Raw genomic sequence first — 14,869 nt, 5'->3', positions numbered from 1 at the left:
ACCTCACCTTTCTCCTTTCTATATATCGAAGTCGCTTATCTCACAAGAAGTAGCTCCTGTGTGTTCCCGATGGTTCACGTAGTTTTCAGAAAGGAGCGGGACTTTCAACTTTCAGCCTTCTTATGCACCTAGTCCTGCTGCCGCGAGTCTTTCACTGGAAAGCTGCCGTTAACAACCTTCCAAGGCGGTAGGGGGCGAAAGGGGGGCACCTGCTTACCGTGCCTCGATATTGCAGGATATTCAAAAAGGGCTCACAGCTCCCACAGGACCGCGGATTTCATTCCTCAGAACCACGGAATCACAAGCGGAGCACCTCCGGCATGCCACCCGTATCAAGCTGTTCGCATCATGGCGTTTTTCAGAAATACCGAGAACGCCATTGCTGCATTGCTGCGATGCGTGCTGCTGACGAGGAGGGGCGGGGCCACGAGTCACGACGGCTATCCGGAGGCGTGGAACTCCGGAGCCATCCCCGTCCTTTTCCTGGCTACGGCGTTCTGTATAGTTTGGATTCTTCTGAGCAGCTGGATTGAAATGCCAGCGTAGAGGGTGTTGCCATGGTTGAGGCTGCTTGTGACAAGCGCCTGAGTGACACTCTTTCTGGTGTTGGTTGGGATACCATCTGAATATTCTGCAGAGCATACAAATTGTGGAGCCGGAGGAGGCGACTGCATGAACTTGTCGTTTCAGGGTCAGATGGCTGGCGAGGATGATGCAGAGGTTGCGTGAGTGGTCGGTCGGTGTCGGTCCGAGTTCTGCAGGCCATCAGCTGTGGTCCCATGAGGAAGTGTTCTTCCCAAAGATCAGTAGTTCAGTTTTGTCGGAATTGAGTTGGAGGCAGTTGTCTCCAATCAATTTGGCTACATTGGTCATGGAGTTGGAGAGGCTGGTTTTGATTATGGCAGAGTCCTTGGTGGGCGAGAGTATCAGTTGAGTGTCGTCTGCGTAAGAGATTATGTTGAGTCCATGGGATTTGATGACGTCTGCGAGGGGGTCATATAGATGTTGAACCGGGTGAGCCTTAGGGATGAACCTTGTGGAACGCTGCATATGATGTCTTTGGGCCGGAGATGAAGGGGGGCAATCAAATGCTCTGTGTGCGTCCTGTAAGAACGTAGGCGAACCAATTTAGGGTGCCTTGGCATATGCCTATGTTGTAGAGCCTGTTGACGAGGTGTTGTGGGAGACTGTGTTGAACGGGAGGTAATCAAAAATAGGGAATGGACACTAGTGTCTACTGAACCATTGGTCCAAAATTGACATCTCTCATAGACAACCTGATCGGTGCGATGCGGTATATCTTTTATCCGCCCCCTCAGGTGTCATGGCATATTCATAGGGAAGTCAAAAAAGGTTTTTGTATGCCTGCCTCACCCGAGGCTACCTCTGGTTCTGGTAGAAGTGTTTAGAAATAATAGGGAGGGTGAAAATAGTAAAAGCAGTGTATCTCCAAGAAAAATTTTAATAAAGGAGGGGATACCACTGTCGATTAAAAAAAGGATCGATATATATGTAATCGAGTTACTAGATTACCATATAGCTATGTATATATGGGCGCGTCAACATGTTTCAGCTCTTTGGGCCCAGCCGGGTCTATAGAGCTTTCGTCAGGACATAAAACAAACAAACATATACATGAGGTACTCACACCATTAGTGTAGTTTCCTTTCGCTATATGTAGCGTTTCTTATTTTTGTCACCTGAAATATAGGAGCACAAACACATACAATCCAAGGCAATGTGGCATTGTATTTACGGTGATTAGACATACAATAGTTTTCAGCAAAACATATATGCTAGTATTACTAGTCGCTTTTTATGTAGCTAATTCTCAGTCACATAAAAATTTCTGTAGCGTAGGAAAGTAGCAGGGGAACATGTGGTGACATAGTTTGTACAGGGCGTACAGTGGATGCATGTGTTCAATGTTGCGCATTCTCAGAGAAATACCGTATCGGCACATTAGTGAGTCAATACATTAAAAGGTTTCGTTTTTAAAGTACCAAAAGGTGAGTGTGCAATTGCTAATTGAAGGTCTGCAAAAGCGGGTTCATTTCAGCATTGGTATATTATGTACCCAACGTTTTGTTTTCAAAAACGAAAAACGAAGAATTGTTTTTTTAAGTGCATGATGGCGGTAAAGCGCGTCTAGCTCAGGTCGCAAGGAAATGCATTAGCGCATTATGGGAGGAGGTTATTAGTACCTTGGTAGGTTGTTTTCTGTACTTCAGCAGGGGTGGCAGGGTCGCTTAGCGTGATCGCTGCTAGGGAGATACAGTAAGAGATTAGAGGGGGGGATATAAAGGTTAACAATCTTACCCGCATCACAGCGTCTCTTGTCACTGAATCTTACCGTGTAGACCGCGTTCTGGGTCTAGTGCTGACTCTGCCCCTGGTTACGGGCGGGGCTCTGGTCATGGCCTTTTCTTAGTTAGACCAAAGAGACTAAAAACGGACTATAGTCACTACTCTCAAGATGGAACTCGCCTTCAAGTGTGAGACTTGAGATATTGGATATTAAAAATTGTTGTGAAGTGGTTGAAAAAGTAAACCAAGGAATTCGTTTTTTGTTTTTCGTTTTAAGATAGAGCTTGCCTTTAAGTGTGACCTATTGCACATTTATAATTAGGAGTTCATTGTTTTGGGGGAGCATTGTCCATCTGTGTAATTCTCATGCTGGTCATGATTGGTTATTAACCACTTTTCTAGTTCAATTGAAAGAAAGGTTTAGAAGTGCATTTTATCAAAGGTGTATCTGCATGTAGAGTTGGATTATCAATCATGCTTGGAATCTGTAGTTGGTTCTGTGCTATGTTATGCACTGCATCGTTTTTAATTAAACTGACTCCATGGAATATTGTCGTTCATTCCGGAGATGTGGGTACCCAGACGGTCCACCCACCTTTGCTCCTTCTCAAAGAGCACTCGTTCCGCATTGTTGTGTTTGTCATACAAGGTCTCCAGAACAGTCCAAATCAGGTCGTCACAAGGTGTGTCCAGCTTCCACAAAATGTGTGCAAAGTTTTGTGTTATTCTTCTTCATTCTCACATTGCTCCTGTGTTCCCCGATTCTAAGTTTCACTTTTCTACATGTCATGCCTATATATTGGCGTTTGCAGGGACATGTGATCATGTAGATGAGATGGGACGAGTTACAATTTGTATGGGGTTTTTGAGTCCATTTAAATGTGTCTGTGAGTTGTAAGGTTTTGGTTGGTCTTGTGAATTTACACACGCCGCAGGTACCACACGGGTAATGTCCAGTGACAGGTTGCATCCTGACATCTCTTATGGTTATGGGTGTGAATTTTGTCCTAGGTCTCGTGTGGACAAGGACGTCTTTTATGTTCTTTGTTCTTTTATTTGCAAAACGTGGTTTTGGCCATTCAAGTTGTCCAGAATTAATGATCTGCCAGTTCTTTCTGATCAGTTTTTGCACTTCATAAGTGGCGGGACAAAAGGTGGTCACACATGTTGTTAAATCTTTTACTGGTTCCTTCACGTTAGTTTGTAATAGGCAATCGCGTGGCTGGTATTTTGCCCTTTTCATGCACTTTTTGATTACTGCTGGTGTGTAGTTCCTTTGTAGCAATTTTTCGCTTAGTTCCATGGCTTGTGATTGGTAATCACTGTCCTTACTGCAGTTTCTTTTATGACGTAAATATTGACTGAACGGGAGATTATCCCTCAGGGGCCTTGGGTGGTAACTGTAATATGACAGCAAACTGTTTTTTGCCGTGGGTTTTGTAAAAGTCTTTGTCTCGAGTTTACCACTCTCATGGAAGATTGTCAGGTCCAGGAAGGCTATGCTCTGATTACTAGCGGTAAATGTGAAGTTAAGCCACCGGTCTCTTGCATTAAGCCATTCGATGAAATGGATCAGATCTTTACTAATGTCCCAAATTAAAAGAACATCATCGATGTAACGTTTCCAGTATAAAATACTGGAAACGTAAGGATTGGTTGTGTTGAGTACACAATTTTCTTCCAGTTGGCTTACATAGAGTCCAGCCACTGAGGGAGCACAGGCACTTCCCATGGAGGTCCCATGGCATTGTAAGAAAAGCTGTCCGTAATACTCGAAATAGTTTTCTCTTAAAACTAGGCGGCAGCACTCCATAATGAAGTGACGTGGGGTTCTGTGTGGCCAGTCTTGATTAAACAGGAGGTCTTCCAGCATTTGTAGGGTGTCCTCTTGGGGCAGGCTTGTATATAATGCCTCGACATCTAGGCCCACCAGCAACATCGTGTTAGGGTCAAATTGAAAATCCGCAATTTGAGTTAAGAGGTCTCTGGTATCTTTGAGATAAGTGGGTGTTCTCTGGACCATCTGTTTCAGATACTCATCCACAAATTTTGAGAGGGGATCTAACAGGGACCCGATCCCCGAGACAATGGGGCGTCCTGGGGGGGGAGACCTGTTCTTGTGGGTTTTTGGTAATGAATAGAAAAAAGGCGTTTTGGGACTCTTCGGTGTTAAAAAATCTGCCTCTTTTTTAGAGATCCAACCACTCACCTCTGCCTCATGGACCATGATGGCGATGATGGTGGTCAATCGATCGGTAGGGTCTTCCTCAATCCTCTTGTAGAAGTTTTCATCGGAGAGGAGGGATAGGCATTGTTGGTTATATCCTTCCTTTGACAGGATCACTATCCCTCCCCCCTTGTCTACTGTGTTGAACGCCACTGAGAGGTCGAGAATGATCTGGGCCATCAATTCTCCATGGTCAAGGAGTGTTCTGATGTCTTCCATGGTGGCAATCAGCGTGGTCTCAGTGCTGTGGTTGGCACAAAATCTTGATTGGGAGGCATCCAATAGGTGGTTTTGTTCCAGGAATTCGGTGAGCTGCTGGTTAATGGCTTTCTCAAAAACTTTGGCTGGGTAGGGGAGCAGGGAGATCAGATGATACATTTTGAGATTGTTGGGTCAGTGGAGGCTTTCTTTAGGAGGGGTCTGACATATGCGTGTTTCCATCTGTCTGAGAAGGTTGCTGTGGAGATGGAGGTGTTGAGGATGATGGTGAAGTGTGTGCTGATTTGGTTGGTTGTAAGGTTGTTGAGGTGGTGGGGCAGAGGTCAGTGGGCACCCCGGAGTGGATGGATGACATCATGGCTGAGGAGGTCAGGGTAGTGAGTAGTGACCAGGTGTTGATGGCTTGGCCAGTGTTTGCTGGTTGGTTGAGCTTGTCTGAGTCAATGGTAGCGGGTTGGATGTTGAAAGTGTTGGAGATGTTGGTAATTTGGCTGTGGAAGTAGTCTGAGAGGGTGTTGCAGGGTTCTTGGGAAGGGTGGATGGTGTGCTCTATGGCTGTCGGGTTGGAGGATTCTTTGAGTATTTTGAAGAGTTCATTTGTGTGGTTGGTTGGAGTAGATGAAAGTGGTAATGGCAGCTTTCTCGGCTTCCTTGATGTGCCAGTGGTAGTTGCTAAGGGCTGTTTTGTGAGCTGCTCTGTCAGCAGGAGTCTTGGTAGCGCGCCATTGTTTCTCAAGTTGGTGGCAGTTGCGCTTAGTGATCCTGAGTTCTGGGGTGTAGCAGCTGGCATGTTTGGTGCTATTGTTGTTCTTTGTACGTTTCAGCAGGTGGACTCTGTTGGCGCAGTCATTGATCCCAGCGGTGAAGTTCTGAATGGGCTCGGTGAGGAATATTGAGACCTCAGGTAGGCAGGTGGTGAGGGTTTATGACCACTGAGTTTTGGTGATCTTGCTCCAACTGTGGTGGGAGGAGATCTGCTGCCTGGTGATGGTGTGCTGGGCATCAGTGATGGTAAGTGTACGATGGTGTGATCAGTCCAGGTGAGTTCTGAGGTGTGGCTGAATTTGATTCTGTTGCTGGAGATGAAGATGGGGTCAAGTGTGTGTCCTGCTTTGTGCATGGGTTCAGTGACCAGTTGGGTGAGGCCGATGTAGTTCAGGGTCTTCAGCAGGGTGATGGGAGTTGAAGTTGTAGGTGTCGTTGCTGTGGAAGTTGAGGTCGCCAAGTAGGAGGTAGTGGTACAACACGATTGCTAGGGTGGGCAAGGAGGCCAGGGATGTTGTTCAGGGTAACAGGGGTCTGTAGGCGAGGGTGCTTCTTTTCGTAGAAGGAGGTTGAGGTGTTCCACGAGAGGTGTGGGGTTGTCGCTGGTGATGGTGCATCTGGTGGTTTCCTTGAAGATGATGCCGATGATTCCACCTTGTTTGTTGGTGTATCACCTTGTAGCCTTCAGGGGTGGTGGTGGTGATGGTGGGGTTCGAGAAGGGGTTGAGCCATGTTTCGTGATGAAGGCAGCATCCATGGAGAGAGTGGTGATGGTGTCCCAGTTTTCCGTGATGTGCTTGCAGAATGAGCGGGTGTTGAGCAGTATATAGTAGAACGGTCGTGGGTGGTATTGGTCTTGTGGGACGGAGTGGCGCAGGATCTTTCATAGGTTGTGTCGCAGGAGAAGTGGCAGTGTTAGCAGGTGAATGGTCCTTTAGTGGATTGAGGGGATGGAGGAAATATCGCTGTTTTGACGTCCAGGGTCCAAGAGATCCTTGGCAGTGTACCGTTGGGTGGCAGGGAGGCCAGGGGTCCTGGCACTTGACATTGTACAACTGGCGGTGTGTTGGCAGCCTCCATTTGTGATCTTGGTGGTGGTTCTGGTGCAGGAAGCACCTTGGCAGAGACAGGCGGCAGTGCAGGGACAGGAGGCAGCGATGGGACCGCCGGCATCGCAGGGACAGAAGACAGCGCAGGGACTAGGACAGCAGGCAGTGCAGGGACAGCAGGGTACAGTACCTTAAAGTAGGGTCAGGAGAACGAGGGATGGCCGAGCCCAGCCTCCTCTGGGCTCTGATGGGAACTGTAGCCACCCTATATCCTGTTTTGGAGGCACGCAAGAAGTATTCTCAGCTGGCCCGCCTCAGGTGCTGCTGGAAAATGTAGTGTGGTGTGGTCGCCCGGTATGGTCACAGCCGGCCCATGTCTTCGTGAAGAGGAAGGGGGTCTACAGGTTGGTCTTCCTGCAAGAGTTCACAAGGCAACTATAACATTGGGTCTGTAAAACATGCATAGTTGAGAGCAGAACCTGAGAACCAATGAAGAATCCTGAACAAATCAGCATTGTAAAAAACAGAAGCAATGCAAAAGTGTGAGCTAATTAACGTGCTGAGCCCTTGACCAATCAGCAGTGTACACTCAGTTGAGCCCTTAACCAATCAGCATTGTTTATTCAGGGCAAAAGTCAATTCAGGGTGTTTCCTGATACGGCAACAGCCTGAGATTTACTTTGCACCCATAGATTGTAGTCTGGTGTGAGTGACTGATGCTCACACCAGACTGAATAGCCAAGTAATGCTATTATGATGCGCAGCCTTCTTCTTCATGTACTGCTATTGTGAAGCACCGCTTTCTTCTTTGTGGCTGTTTATCTTGCGTGGAGCCTGCGCTTTCACTATCTCACTCCTTCGCGGCTGATCCTTGAGGTCACCCAGCACTGCTGATCCTCATGCTTACACGCACTGCCCTCACTTGGCCGTTAAAACATAGTAGATCTCCTGTGGCTGCATTAATGTCATTTAAAGTCTTAGAGTCTTTGGCGGCTGCGGCTACAAATTACTGGCACATTTTTAAAAGCGTGTATTGTCCGGCATTTATCTCACCAAGCGGATCTCAATGACTCTGCACTGGTCACGGTGTACCAGGGCCATCAGTCTGTAGGGGCTCATGCTCTCCTCGTCGCCAAAGCGTTTTGTAGGGGACAACACGAGACGGGAACTATTTTTCTTTTAGTACACTGTTTCAGCCTAGAACAGTCTGGTCCTAGCGCAGGGACACACAGTATGGTGTAACCATAGCACTTTAGAAGACATATTATTATTTATTTAGTTCGATTCCAGGTCCATTTCTTTATTTCTAGGTGAACACGGACAGCACACGGAAATTCCTGTTGACCGTTCCAGATCTCGCCTCAACTGACAAGATCTGGAACACTCAACTGGAACCATCTTGCCATCATTCGAAATAAGAACACAACAAAGCATCAGCTCCTCCCTCCCATCCTGCCCGGGATGGCCCATCAGAATGTGAATGGCCACTCAGTCATACCTAGGCTCCCTTTGTGTGTGGTTGTCTAGAGAGAATGCACAAAGTCCTGCTGTCACCCATCCCAGGCGTGTATTAGAGACAGGCTGCAGGCACATAGGGCTAAGAGTAGAAACTGCTATCTTTCTAAAAGTAACAAAACATAGGTGATCCTTGAGGAATCATTCAACTATAACTTATTATTTAAGAGTCGTCACAAAAGTGAAGAAAATATTAAGAACTCGGAAAGTTTCTCATCAATAAATAGATTTTTTTTGTATTAGAATCAATCCATTTTATCACAAAAAACTTTATCAGAAGAACATAGAAAAATAAACATTAATCAAAACATGTATGGGAATACATTAACTACTGCCTCAATTTGTGTATCATGAACAGTAGTAACAAACACCTTTTGTTATACAGTATGGACAATACATAGAATCAACCATACATTGAAATCAATTCATTGTTTATATTCATTTCATTATGCATCAGCGAATAACAATATAAACAAAAAGGTGTGGTAGCGTCGACGTTTCGGTCTCATATAAGGTCTATCAAATCCACAAGACCATCCTCAGATAACGTTGCACCATAGCATAATAAAACATACATAATCAACATATGGAAAAACCCTGAGTTCAGAGAGTATCGTCTGCTCATTACTCAAGTAGAAGATAGGGTGCACCATCTGTGTACACAACCACCGCGTGCCAGAACAACAAACCAAAACTGTGTATACTCATGAAAATCACCAAAAGGAACCAATCCTATAAGATTCAGTTATATAAGATTTGGCCAGACACCAAATTATTTTATTATTGCAGAAGCGGATATAAAAAAAATGTAAATAATAAAATCCTTAGGTCGTTAAAATCATGACATATAAAAATAGTAAGAAAGGCACATAACAATAAGAGCTAGCAACATATGAGGGAGACATCACGACAATTTAAAGTATAACATCAAAGTTCATTCCAGAACTCCTGGACATAATTTTGTACTGTAAGATGCACTGCAAGTCCATATTCAAATGCAGCATACAATTTATAAAATGTCAAGAAACTGCAGAATACAGCATAAAGACAAACACGTTCTGGGCACTAGGCAGGAAGCAGCAACAGGGCGAGCCTTTTCTGTCTGTGTATCCACATATATGCAAGAAAGCGTGAAATCTATACTAATATAATAAAGAGAGAGCCCAAACCTTTGAGGCGGGTAATCTCAGGAACCACAGCACCAATCACAACACCCAATACAGCGTTGGAAAGGGCAGTTGCAGCAGAAGGACATAGGCTATGCAGACGCCCACCATATACATTTAAAAGGTAAAAGAACCGGGCCAGCAAAGCAGTCCCATGTGGGCGTGTCTGCGTTGTGCTGTGGGCGTGTGCTGGGGGCGTGACAAACGCTGGGGGCGTGTGGTACGTTCCGCCCTTCATGCCATGTCTCATATCGTGTGCTAATCCCACCCTGCTCCCTTTAAATACCCCTGCACCCCATAATCATAACCCACCCTTACTCTTTAAAATAACCCAACACCCTTAAACACTAACCCATTAATATATACCCTGTACCCCAAAACCCAAACCTATCCCTAAACACTAAAAATACCCCTGTACCCCAAAACCCTAAACCCAAACCTAGCCCTGAACCCTATAAATACCCCTGTACCTCAAAACCCAAACCTACCCATGAACCCTAAAAATACCCCTGAACCCCTAAAATACCCCTGTACCCCAAAACCCCAACCTACCCCTGAACCCTAAAAATACCCCTGTACCCCAAAACCCAAACCTAGCCCTGAACCCCAAAAATAACCCTGTACCCCAAAACCCAAGTCAAGTCAAAAGTTTATTATGTTTTTGGCTCTCAAAGAGGGCCACATAAAATAAGCACACAATTATACAATATGAATAGTAAATAGATGGCAACACAAAACGAGAAGAAAACACTACTTATCTGCAAGTAAAGCAATCATCAACATCTCCCTGTACATCATTAATAAATATCTAAAAACCCTTTAAAAAATTTAAAAATTCTGGAACAAAACATTTCATTTGGAGGGCAGTAAAGTGCATGGAAGAACATTTTTACATTTACAATTCCTAATTGTAAACAAATTGGTTTTAACCATTTATGGCGCAATGGGCGCAATGCAGGACAAATAAACAAGACGTGATTACGATCCTGTACAGCATTATTACAGAAATTACATATTGGAGATACCCCATACCATTTTGCTAAAAGAATATTGAGTGGAAGCAAGTCATGTCTTAAAAGGTACCATAATCTACGGACTCTATGGGGAATATTCCAAATGAGGTATTGTTGGGCCAGCTTTGGGATATATGTTTTTACCAGGGCTTCCCTTTCTTTTTGTCTAGGTTGGGCAAGTATATCCAACTTATAACAGAGTTCCCAAGATGTACATTTTAGTTTAGACTTTAGCTCAGAGGGTGAAAGTAGGAATAACGTGCTTTCATCCAATTCTAGCAGAGATACCGCTTTTCTAAAGTTTTTTACTAACAACGAGAACTCGTTAAAATTGCCCAGGAGTTCCTTTTTAATAGCTTCTCTTAAGGTACCCGGTTTACCTCTGGCCAAACAGGCTACCCATCTTACGAGGGCAACCAACCCCTGTGCCCAACAACTTCGGAGTCCGAATTCCAGCCTGCATGAGGATATAGAGCATGCTGTGTTAAAAGAAGAGATTTTTCTTAATACCTTTCCTTCCATTTTTTGCAAAAATCCCCATTGTTTCAACTCCACTAATTCAATTCCATATAGTAGAGTTGCAGGAATTTTCGCTCTAAATACATCCAGAAAGAGGGAGAAGTGTCTCTTCCCGGTAGCGTTGTACAAAGAACATAACCCCGTACCATGGACCAGCGCTTTACGTGAGTTATGTTCGATATGGGGATTCTCACTAAGATTTGCTGATATTATTTTGTCTAAAAAGGTATAGGTTTTAACCACCTCGAGTTTTTGTCCGCCAATAGCCCAATTATAACTTATAGACCTACATTTTTTCTTACCAAAAATGCACATGATTTTACTTTTCGATATATTGATTTTCATGTAATGTGCTTCAGCAAATTGGTTCAATGCATGTAGACGATTAGATAAACCCTTCGGGGTCAAATCTAAAACAAGTATATCATCCGCATACATTAGGACCGATATAGCTGACCCTCCAATTGTCGGAGCTAGTCCCTCACAAGCTGCAATGGAGGATGGTAGGTCGGCCGTATATAAAGAAAACAATATAGGCGCCAGTATACACCCTTGTTTTAGCCCATTCTGAGAGGGGATAGATTGAGAGAGACCCCTTTCTCCACCTTGTAGCACCTTACACCATGTGTTCGAGTGTAGAGACCTAACTAATTCGAGTAGATATCCTGGCATACCCAATACAGCCAGCTTTCTCCACAGCGTTGGACGGTCCACCTTGTCAAACGCAGTGGAGAAATCTATAAATGCTGCGTATAAGCCACCACCTCGAACACGTGCATATTTGTCCATAATCACCTGTAATAATGTCAAGTTATCTAGAGTTCCATGCTCTTTACGAAATCCTGTTTGTTCCATGGGTAAAATACTATTTAATTCTGCCCATTCCATTATTAACATTAAAAGACATTTAGCGAAAAAATTTCCTATTGAGTCCAATAAAGCTATTAGACGATAGTTAGAAGGCTTATCCCGATCACCCTTTTTAAATATGGGGATTAGTATACTTCCCCTCCAAGAGTCGGGGACTGTTCTTGATGTAAAGCATGCTTGAAATACTGGAAGAAGAATCTTACTCCAGGTGGTAGCATCTTGCTTAATTATTGACATGGGCAGTTCGTCCGGACCCATAGCTCCGGAAGAGCGCATACTCTTTATCACGGTAGCTATGGATGTCTCGGTAGGGAGTTTTATTTTATGCTCTCTATTTGGGCCTGGATCCCATGTATCCCCCACTGCACCATTGGGTGCATATAAGGTAGTCACAAATAGAGTCCAGACATCTTCCGCAATAGAGATTGGAGTGGGAGTTGTTATTGCACCACATCCTTTCCTTATTATGGACCAGAAATCTCTAGATTTATTATGGGTCGAAGCCTCTCTTAACTTGATCCATAGAGAATCTTCTTTTTCTCTTTTTAGCTTAGATCTCAATCTAACCCTCCTTCTTTTTAATAAGGCTAACTGACGCTCATTTTCCCCAGATCTATTAAGGTATTGTTTCCTAACGAGTTTATTTATCTCCTTATTTAATATTAGTAATGAGCTAGGAGAGAAATGTAACTTTTTAGGATTTCCCGTTTTCTTAGCTATCTTTATGACTTTTTTGATAAAATTTTCGAGATGTAGAAATTCCATACCTTGCCAATGATCTAATTCTAGTAAAGTTTGGGCAAGAATATTTTGTACATCCTTCATATTGGTAGATCCCCAAAAACATCTACCTGACTTACACTTAATAGAAAGACCTCTGTTCTTTAAGGACCAGGAATTAGTTTCTGGGGGAATTAATGAGACAGTTATGTTAATCAATTTATGGTCACTCAAGGAAGAGTGAGAGATCACCATATCTTTAATAAAAGAGAACGTATCGTAGTCCGTAATTGCGTAATCCAAAATAGATTCACCCCTAAATGATCCATGTGTATAGTTAGCGGGAGTATCAGAGGGCATCCTACCGTTTACGATAAGCCCCTCTAAGTGACTAAGTTCCTCAAGGAGAATCTTACCTCTTTTATTAGTTTTTATTTTAGTAGGCAAGAGTGCTTGAGGTATATTGTATACTTCTTCCTTAGATTTGTTTCTAAACATGTCTAAAGTTAAATTAGACACTTTGCTATTTAAGTCACCCACCAGTAATATATAGGGGGGGTGATCAACCTCTAGTAATTGTTTGACATAGGAAAACATTCGCTTTAGAACTGTGTTAAAAATATTTTCGGGGGGAATATATGCATTTAAAATTATAAACGAAGACCGTCTACCCACTGAGGCTAGATTAGTAATAGTTATAGATTGGAAAAGATTACTGGTGTCCGTGTAGTGGGAGAATTGCCATTGTAAAGAGTTAGATAGCAAACAGGCAATTCCACCTTTTGCATGGCCTTTTTTAGAAGGAGTTGCAGGGGCCTCCAGGACGAAATAATCTTTCCCTCCATATGGGAGATTTTTACACCATGTTTCCTGGATACATAGCACATCTGCATTTAAAGAAAGTAAAAAATCAAGTTTCTCTGGGCAATTATACAGGCCAGCAGCATTCCAAGAGACAATTTTTAAATGAATGTTAAAGATGTTGAAATAGTCGTGGGTTATTCGATGTATTATTTGATAAAACTCCTGGTAACCAGTTCCACATCTGATTGTCTTCTGTTAGAGGAATATCTATGTTGTCAGGTAATGGGAGTACCTGAGAGACCATTCGTTTGCCTCTAGAGACCCAGATTTTTAGGTCTTTATTGCAGGTAGAGGAATCATCCTGCCTAGAAACCAACTTTGTATTTCTTTCTCTAGAGGGAATACACAGAACGCTATTAACATAAGGTAACACGTCAATTCCTCTACATTGAAAAACTTCCGCTTGTTGAAAAACAAGATTAGCAATTATTTTAGAGTAGAATTTTACCCTTGTTCGTTGCCCATTTACTGATCTTATTGGGAGGACTAAATCAATATCATTTGATAAAATTAGTTTTAAGCTTTCAATCTCTTTAAAGCAGTTAAGCAACCAAGATCTGTTCAATTTTCGGTCTAGATCAAATAACGGGAGAAAATCCAATGTCAAAGTATCCACGCATATAATAGAACTTTTTACTGGCAGAATAATTGAGCTCCTAGCTACATCAGGTTGAGGCCGAAAAGTGGGTGCAGATGGATTAAGTACCTTTGCTACTATCGGCGTGTTTCCAATATCTTCAACAATTAATGCTAGGGGTTCAAGAACATTTACCACAGAGCATGGAGCTACCCCATTCATAGTAGCTTCAGCAGGGGTACCCACCAATACATTGTTAGTGATACACTCCACTACCTCTTTGACGGAAGTATCCGATAGTGAATTATCTCCACTTTCTATAGCATCAGGCACTTCAGGTATTATATGTTTTTGGAAGATGATTTGCCTCGGTCTTTTCTTTTTGCATTTGCGTAGCAACTTCCTGTTTTTCCCTTTAGATTTTACTTTTGTAGTTTTATTAGTCGTCAAAGTTCCTTCCGGTTCTTTTTTTTCCTGGATAAAGATGGGAAAGAGTTCATTTCCAACCGTTTGTAATACCTCTACCAGACTTTCTTCCTTCACAGTGGGCTCTAAATCTTTTCTCTGTAAAAAGGAAGATGGGGTAGGGGTCTCAAGGGGCTTATGAATATCAACCTTTATGGACATTCCCAACGGTGTATTTTCCCCCAGAACATTAGTGTTATCTACGACTTTTTGAACAACAGGTTCAATACGAGGAATAATCACATTCTCAACATTTTTAGCCAGCAGTGCCTTCAATATCTCAGTAACTGAAGTCAGAATACAGTCGGAACTCACAGCAAATTTACCAAGTAAGAGGACAGAATTTGCTCAAGTGCTATCAAAGACTCAGAGATTGGTTTCTCATTTTTTGGGCAGCTGGATGGAGTAAAAGAGCAGATCCCCGATAGATTAAATTGTGGAGATTTCAAATCGCTCTGCATAGAAAGATTGTCATTGGATTTGATGGAAGGAGTGCTGCTATATAGCAGCAGTCCTGATGGCGTTGCTCTAATTGGTGTTTTACTGTCCACAAGCTGAGTCAAGGATCTCTTGTCCATATAGCGACCACAGAG

General features: G+C 43.4%; 1 long non-coding RNA gene across 3 annotated transcripts in view; it reads right to left on the bottom strand.

Annotated features, from left to right (window-relative positions):
• The window catches only part of LOC144772429 (uncharacterized), a 1,363,881-nt gene that overhangs the window by 1,251,835 nt on the left and 97,177 nt on the right, over positions 1-14,869 (bottom strand). The gene's annotated exons all lie outside the window — the stretch shown is intronic.

This window comes from Lissotriton helveticus, chromosome 8, assembly GCF_964261635.1.
Source record: "Lissotriton helveticus chromosome 8, aLisHel1.1, whole genome shotgun sequence".
Taxonomy (NCBI): domain Eukaryota; kingdom Metazoa; phylum Chordata; class Amphibia; order Caudata; family Salamandridae; genus Lissotriton; species Lissotriton helveticus.
The sequence above is the reverse complement of the archived record's forward strand: the minus strand, read 5'-3'. Positions and strand labels throughout refer to the sequence as shown.